Source organism: Cervus elaphus, chromosome 14 (assembly GCF_910594005.1).
Source record: "Cervus elaphus chromosome 14, mCerEla1.1, whole genome shotgun sequence".
Taxonomy (NCBI): Eukaryota; Metazoa; Chordata; class Mammalia; order Artiodactyla; family Cervidae; genus Cervus; species Cervus elaphus.
This window is the reverse complement of record NC_057828.1, coordinates 80024418-80033704: the sequence shown is the minus strand read 5'-3', so window position 1 is coordinate 80033704 and position 9287 is coordinate 80024418.

Sequence of the window (9287 nt, the reverse complement as noted above, 5' to 3'; positions counted from 1 at the left end):
TCTACCAGTTTTGCTACCAACCCATCTCCCTCCACACTCAGGCACACATGCTCAGTCATGTGACCCCATGGACTGCAGTCCACCAGGCTCCTCTGTCCATGGACTCTTCCAGGCAAGAATACTGGAGTGGGTTGCCATTTCCTTCTCCTGTAGTTTCCATTTTAAGAGATATTACCAGATTCCTTTCCAAAAGACTTTACATTTCCACCAGAAATATTTTCCCCCCAGTCCCAACCAGAAATAGGTGTTATTATACCTTTTAACATTTGACAATCTAATGACTAGAATATGTTCAGTCAGTTCAGTTCAGTTCAGTTCAGTTGCTCAGTCGTGTCCGACTCTTTGCAACCCCATGAATCGCAGCACGCCAGGCCTCCCTATCCATCACCAACTCCCGGAGTTTACTCAAACTCATGTCCATCGAGTCGGTGATGCTATCCAGCCATCTCACCCTCTGTCATCCCCTTCTCCTCCTGCCCCCAATCCCTCCCAACATCAGGGTCTTTTCCAATGAGTCAACTCTTTGCATTTTTAAATCAGTATTTCCCTGACCACTAGAAAGTCTGAGCATCTTTGCATATGTTTTTGGCATCTTGTATTTGCTCTTTGATGAGGGGAACATAATCTGCCCACTGGGGGTTATGTGTGTGTGGTGAGGGGTTTCCTCCCCAATTTGTTATAGTTCTTTGCGTACTATAGACATTAGCCCTTTTCCTGTCATAAGCACAGTGAGTTTGTTTTTCTACTCCATTATTTATTTGTAGATTTGTGTGTGGCATCGCCTGCCATTCAAATGTTTCCAATCTTTGTATTGCTGAAAGTATCTTTTTTAAAACCAACATCTGGATTTCCTATATTAGCTGAGAAGGTCTCTCACTCCGAGTCCACATATTGTAGCCTAACTATTCTCATGGAATTTTTGTTCTTTTACAACTTTACACGCCATGGCATAGAGTATGATGGTATTCTTTCCAGATGCAGAACCAGTCCTGCCGGCACCATATGGCAATAAACGATTCTTGCCCTCCAAATGGAAATGCCACCTCTGCTCACGTCAGTCCTCCCATGCCTCGGGGACTGTTCCTGGGCTCTGGGACCTGACTGGTCCCAGACCAGAGCCACAGGGAGCGGACTGCAGTGGTCTTGCGGCTGCATTCTGATGCTGGGGGAGGCACATTCTCCATCTCCAGCTTTCATTTTTACACGCTTTCCATGTTCTGGAGCTTTATTCTTCCCTCTGAGCTCTACGATATTTTGATCCTGCATCCACCCCCGCTTAAAACAACAACCACGAATCTTGGTGAGAATTCTGACTGGAATTGTGCTGAATTTCTGTCTTAATTTTGAGGGATTTGTCATTTTCAAAATGTCTTCTCACTCAAGGACGTGATAGATCATTCCATTTTGTTCAGATGGTGATCTAAGCCCTTCAATAAGGTTTTACTTTTCTTCATATAGGTCATATGCCTTTAAAAATATAGCTCATGTCGCCAACAACAAATGGTATCTATTTCTCTCATTTTTAGTGCCCTTTGAACTACTGAAACATATTACAAGCGATTCTTTTTTATTGAAAAGTTAATTGAGATAATGATAGATGAGCATGCAATTTTAAGCGATAATACACAGAGATCCCATAGACTTTTACCCAGTTTCCTCAATGCCAACATTACGGAAAACTGTAGCACAGTATCAAAAGCAGGGTATTGACACTGTACAACACAGACATCCCCAGTTGTCCTTGCATTTGTGTGTTTAGCTCTATATAATATTATTACGTGTGTAAATTCACGTATCCACCATCACGGTCAAGATGATCGGGGGGAGATACTGAATAAATCATCACCATAAGGAACGTTCATTTTATTCTCTTGCAACCTTCCCCACCCATTTCTCTCATTCTTAAGCCCTGGCAACAACTGAACTATAATTTTGTCATTTCAAAATGATATATAAATGGAATTATATAGTTTGTAATATTTGGGGATTGACTTTTTTGCCCTTAGCATAATTCCCTTGAGATCAATCCAAGTTGTTTTGCATGTTTCAATAGCTAATTCATTTTCATGGCTGAGTACTATTCCACAGCGTGTATATACCAGTTTGTTCAGTCACTCACCTGTTGAAGGGCACCTGGGCTATTTACAATTTTTGGCTGTCTGGGATAAAGTTGCTATGGACATTCACACACAGACTTATGTGTGACCCTAAGTTTTTGTTTCGCTGGGATGGATGCTCAGGAATGCAATGCTGGTTTGTATGGTAACTGCATGTTTAGTGTTATAAGACACCGCCATCCTGTTTTCCAAAGTGGCTGTACCATCTCACATTCCTATCAGCAGTGGGGCAGTGGTCCAGCTCCTCTGCATCCCCATCAGCATCTGCTGTCGCCACTGATATTTATTTTCACGACGATGTTGGATGTGCAGTGAAATTTCATCACAGCTTTAATCTGCATTCCCCTGATGACTAATGGCATTGAACATCTTTTCATGTGGTTGTTTGATACAAATATATCCTCTTTAGTAAAATGCTTGTTCATGTCTCTGGTCATTTTCTAATTGGTTTGTTTGATTTTTTCTTAACTGTTGAGTTTGAGAGGATCTTCATACATTCTAGCTGCCAGTCTTTTGTCAGATATGTGGTTTTAAAATACTTTCCCCTAGCTGATAGTTTATCTTTTCATCCGCTTCACATGGGCTTTGGGAGAGTAAAAGTCTTTAAATTTTGTCGCCGTCTGGTTATTCATTTTTCCTTTTATGATTTATACAACACTTCCGATGTCATACATCCTGCCTAGCCCTAAGTTGCAAAGATTTTCTATTTTTTCCAAAATGTTTCATAATTTTACACTTTACGTTTATGTCTGATGACTGCTTGAAGTAATTTTTGTGTAAGTTGTGAATTTAGGTCCAATTATTTTTTTTAATACTTGTCCATTTGTTCTAGCAGCATTCATTGAAAAGATTATTCTTCCTCCATGGACCTGCCTTTGCATTTTTGTCAAGTCTACCCGGGCATATGTGTACGGGCCTGTTTCTGGGTTCTCCATTCTAACCCACCCAACAGTGTGTATTTCCCTCTATAAGTCCTATACTCTCTTGGTCACTGTAGCTAGATTACAGGCCTTCCCATCAGGTAGGGCAATTCCTCCCTTTTTATTCTTCTTTGTCAATATTGTCTAGCTATCCTAGAACCTGTTCCATATAAATTTTAGAATAAGCTTGTCTATGTCTGAAAAAATTGCTGGGATTTTAGTAGGAACTACATTGAAGCTATAGACGAATTGGGGAGAATTGATGTCTTTCCTGTTTGATCCTCCAGCCCATGAACACAGGATGTCACACACTTATTTAGGTCTTCTTTATTTCATCAACATTTTATAATTTTCAGTGTAGAGATCATGAACACGTTTTGTTAAATATATCCCTAGGTATTCCATTTTCTTTGGGGTGATTGTAAAAGGTATTCCACTTTGAGTTTCTTTTCCACATGTTCATTGTTAGTATATAAAGATACCCAGGGTTCCATGTGTTGATCTTGCTTCTTAAGATTCTGCTGAACTTAGTTCTAGAATTTGTTTACTGTAGCATCCTTGGGATTTTCTTTTTTTGAGGGGGGGTATTTTCTATGTAGACAATCACGTGGTTGCAAACGGTGTGTGTGTACTCACTCACGTCCGACTCTTTGCAACCCCATGGACTGTAGCCCGCCAGGCTCCTCTGTCCATGGGATTCTCCAGGCAAGAACACTGGAGTGGGTGCCATTTTCTCCTCCGGGGATCTTCCTGACCCAGGGATCGAACCTGAGTCTCCTGCCCTGGCAGGTGGATTCCTTACCACTAAGCCACCGGGAAGCCCTGTCTGCAAATAGGGATAATTTTATTTCTTATTTTCTAGATGGTATGCTTTTATTTTATTCTTGCCATAGAGCAGCGATTAGACCTCCCAGTACTACAGTAAATAATAATATAATAATAAGTGGACATCCTTGTCTTGCTCCCAATCTTAAGGAAAAAGCATTTGGTCTTTCACCATTGGTATCACCTTAGCGGTAGGAGTCTGCAGTGTCTTTGTGAAGTTGAGGTAATTCCTATCTTGATGAGATTTTTTTGTGTTTTCTGTTTCTTTGTTTTTCAATCATGAATGGGACACCTCTTATTTGTCAATTGATCATTATGATTATATGATTTTTCTTCTTTAGTCTGTTGCTGTGCTGGTTACCTTGTGGATTTTCAAATGCTGAACCAGTCTTACAGACCCAGAGTAAATCCCACTTTACTGGCCATGGTGGGATCATTTTTTAAAATACTATGTTGCAATCAACTTGCTAATACTTTATTGGAATTTTTGTATCTAAGTTCATGAGAGATGGAGAAGGAAATGGCAACCCACTCCAGTATTCTTGCCTGGAAAATCCCATGGACTGAGGATCCTGGTAGGCTACAGTCCATGGGGTCCCAAAGAGTCGGACACGACTGAACGACTTCACTCCATGAGAGATATTTTTTTGCAGTTTTTGTTTGTTTTACTGTCTTTGTCTGACTTTATATTAAAGTAATACTGACCTCATAACACATGAGTTAGGAAGTATTCCTTCTGCTTCTATCTCTGGAAAAGACCGTGGTATTAATTCCTTTTAAATGTTTGATGAAACTTTCCAGTGAAGCCATCTGAGACTGATGATTTCTTTTATGGGACTTTTAAATTAGAAATTCAATTTTTTAATGGTTATAGAATGATTTAGTGGGCTTGCAGTTGGCACGAGCGGTAAAGAACCCGCCTTCCAGTGCAGGAGACATAAAAGAAGCGGGTTCAATCCCTGGGTAGAAAGATCCCCTGGAGAAGGAAATGACAACCCACTCCAGTATTCTTGCCTGGAGAATCCCATGGACAGAGGAGCCTGGCGGGCTACAGTCCATGGGGTCGAACAGAGTTGAATACAACTGAAGCCACTCAGCACATGCTCACACAGAATGATTTAGGTTGTCTGTTTCAACTTCGGTAACTGGAGATTTTAAAGAAATTGATCCATTTCTCTTAGGCTGTCAACCTTATGAACATAAAGCCGCCCACGGCCTGGCCCTGCCCCCAGTGAAGAAGGGCTCACAGCGCCAGTGGTCCCACCCCTCCTGCGACTGAGGGGCCCTGGCAGATGCAGTCAGAATTCATTTGGAGCTGGAAGTGGAGGGAATGTGAGAGACACTAAGCTGCCACTTTCCCCTTGTATAAATGTGAAATTGATGATTTTTTTCACATTCATCTAGATAGTCTTTCATGCCAAATGGATAGTGTGCAAATAAGGTCTCCATGAGTCATTCACATATAAAAACATACTTGGAACTCAAACCCCAAGGAATGCACTATCGACTTCGTAGAGACATCCAGCCAACCAGACGACTTGCGTTCAGACTCCCTGAGGCCGAGGTTTCTACGCAGACAGCAATCATGAGAAACGTCGGACCTGGCATAAAATCGGCACAAGCGGCAGAATGTATGGTTTTTAGAACATAATGGTTATTTGATCTCTGTGCAAACCTCAGCATATTTCTTTCTCTCTCTCTCCCCCCTTTTTTTTTATCCTCTAGAAAGCTATAATTTGACTTTAAGAGCAGTAGTTAGGAGCAAAATGCTAATCAAGTCAGAAACTGGTGCCTTACAGCCTCTCACAGTGAAGCACTGTGTGGAGGAAAAACGGCTCTGTCTCCGAAGACTCGAAGCACTCTGTCCATCCCAGGCCTCCTCTTGCTGGCCTGGGGGGCTCCCCTTCTTGGCCAGGACCAGTCTGCCTCTTCTTCCAGAAATCCTTTTTTTCCGAGATTACCCTCAAAGGGACTTACTCCTGCCATTTTTGAAGGCAGACACGAGTCTTTTCATTTTAAGGGTTTTCACTGGTCCATGTTATTGAGAAACAGGGAATTAAAAGTAAACAAATGTGGGGAAAGTTACAGAAGTTTAAGAACTTGCCCAAAGTTAACTTAAATATGTGTCCCTGGGCTGCAGTAACATGCAGCTGAGGCTGGGCGGCCTCTCCCAGGGCCTTTCTTCGGTTGTCAGGTAGAATGTCATCAGCATGAGCCTTGGGGGGCTCCCCCTTCTGCTCCCGTCACCCTGGCCCCCCGGCTGCAGCTCAGGGAGACTTCCTTTCTTGCCCCCACCCCGAGCCTCTCTTCTTTCCTATCAGGCTCTGATGTCCTGATGATCTTACTGGAGCAGAATTTGGACCCCCCCTAGTAATTCACCCAAATGCCCACATGCATTTGAAGGGGGTCATTTATATCCCCAGTGAAGTTCTGTGTCTATAACCTTCACGCAGGACATGTCACTTTAGCTTATTCCCTAACAAGTATCACAGATGGAGGGAATTAGGAAGTGTCCTTAGTTTTCAGTAACAATCAGGCTCACGTGTTAAGTCACAGCTCCAAATCCAACTAGGGTAATGTCAGTTGGAGAAGAGGCGCAAAGCAAATGTAGAGGATTAGTAAAGGTCTGGAAAATAAGACTGTAATAAGGAAGGTAGCAGAGTTCATCAACATCGGTGCCGTTAACAGCGGGGGCGACTCATTGTAGGGGATGTCCGTGTGTGTGTGTGTGTGTGTGTGTGTGTGTGTGTGTGTGTGTGCGCGCGCGCGCGTGGGCGTGTGTGCACCATCTGTGCACTGCAGCAGCATCCCTGGCCTCTACCCCCTGGATGCCAGTTGCATTTGCCCTCCAGCTGTGACAACCAAAACAGTCTGCAGACGTTGCCAAGCGTCCCGTCACCCGGCCGAGGATGACTAGATGAGGGCGTTAGGATAGTCCCCTCAAGGGAAGAGACAAATTAGGAGTTTGGGATTAACGTGTACGTACAGGAGAGATAAACAAGGACCTAGTCTATAGCACAAGGAACTATATTCAGTACCCTGTGATAACCAATAAGGGAGAAGAATCTGAAGAAGACTCTATCCATGTGCGTATATACAGTTGGATATACTGAGTCCCTGCGCCATACACCTGAGACCAACACAAGCTGTGAATTAGCTATGCGCCATGCTCAGTCGCTCAGTCGTCCCCACTCTTTGCGACCCCGTGGACTGTAGCCCGCCAGGCTCCTCTGTCCATGGGATTCTCCAGGCAAGAATACTGGAGTGGGTTGCCATGCCCTCCTCCAAGGGATCTTCCCAACCCAGGGATCAAGTCCAGGTCTCCCATGTTGCAGGCAGTTTCTTTACCATCTGAGTCACATGCTTCCATTTAAAAAATGGTTTTAGGGACTTCCCTGGAGGTCCAGTGGTTAAGACATCGCCTTCCAATGAAGGGGCTTCAGATCTGATCCCTGGTGGGGGAGCTGAGATCCCATATGCCTTGTGGCCAAAAAACCAAAACATTAAACAGAAGCAGTACTGTAACAAATTCAATAAAGACTTTAAAAATAGTTCACATCAAACTATATACAATGGTTTTTAAAAAAGAAATCATTAAAAAAAGATATTAAGCCCAAAGTGGAGCGTTTAATCGTAGGGTCCAAATACACGAAGGACCCTCACATTGATGACTGTCAATAGCTTTCTATTTCCGCTAAGGACAGCGGAATTTCAACCCGAAGGATTTGGATAAGACATGACTGATTAATTTCTTGTGAGGCGTGTTATGTACCTCCATGGGTTACTAACGAGGGATGGAGCTCCGCCCCGTCTGTGAGAGGAGGTAAGGCGTGGGTTTCTAGAGTAACTGTTGTGGTCGTGCATGAGCGGAGAAGCTGGGACAGAACTTTCGGCTCCCCTCTGCCAATGTCCTGGCACCCAGCTCAAGGCAGGCGCCACGCAGGACTCGTGTGCACCCACCAGCACCACCCCGTCGATCAAATGGGGCTTTGCCAAACAGACACTGTGAAGACTGTTCTGTATTATTTTGACATCATTTAGAAACAACACAGGAATCCAAAAAATTGTCCTTCAGTGTTCTCTTTTGAAGATCCATCTTCAAGGACTTGGAAGAAGTTTCTTAGTTCGAAGTTCCACTGGGTATTATCTTACTCTGAATTATTTATTCACTCTAAGTGGTAAGAAGAACTATTGTTGGTGCTTTTTAAGAACCACAGGATGAGAACAAGGAGTCTGTGTAAAAGGAGTCTGACTTCTTAGAAAAGAAGCTGTTAGAAAGAGGAAGGGATGGCATGATGCCTTTTAAAACTTATTTATATTCCCACCTCATTCCAGAAAGATTTAAGACTGAATTCTTGATAATGACCGAATTTTTAAGCTCTCAAATCTACAGTAATACAGACCATTACATAGCAATGTGTGACAAAGAATTCTTCCAGCCTGTGATCAGACTGGGGCTTCAAATTCTGGCAGTACAGTAGAGAACAATGGGGCTTTGTCTATTCTGCTATATGATAATAGCTCATTCATTTAATTATATGAACTAGTCATATATGTTACTTGGCTTTTAATTATATCATTTAATTAATTATTTAACTGTTTATTGTGTAATTTTCCATTCAGGAGACTCAGGAATAATTTCAAATGTATTGGTTAGGATTTTTTTTCTAGTGCACAGAAAACCCACTACAAGCCAGTATAAGGAGATAAACAAGACAGGGATGGGCAAGAGGATTTGCCAGGTTTCTTGGCGAAGAAACCGCAGTGTACGGCAGACACCAAATGTGGCTGGATCCTGGGCTAAAAAAGATAAATTCTTTTATTGTCGTGCTCCACGTGCCAAGATGGCAGGACAGTGAAAGGAACCTGATTTCCCAGCAGCTGGGATGAGTCAGGTGCCACTCCTGATCCAGGGCCTGCTGTCCAGGGACGACGGGGCTCTGAGAGGTTCCAGAGGTCACGAGTCACCCCTGGACTCGAGACCGGAGCTGCCTCCGCCCCCAACCACACAGAGAGGAAGACTAGAGTCAACAAAAAAAAAACAAAACAGAACTGACCGGAGGTGCAGTGAATGGGTGTCAGGCCGCCAGGAACACGCGTCCTTCACACCCGGGGCTTGCATTTGAGTGTTTCAGTGAAACTCTCGGTGGAGGATGGTCACGCTGGGCTGTGTCCGCTGGTTCCTGCTCATCTGGTGTGAAGCTCCTTGGACTCAAGCTTTGTTCAACCGTCAGCGTAGAGTCACGGCGACCACCGATGTCAACCAGCAGGCGAGCTGTTCTGAAGTGTCCAGTCACACCTGCGAGGGTCTCGGCTAAGAGTATCCCTCCCTTCACAGGAGGACTTTGGTTTTCTTTTTGTTTTAATTTTGATTTTTAAATTTTTATTTATTCTTAAAATTTTTATTTTATATTGGATCATATGA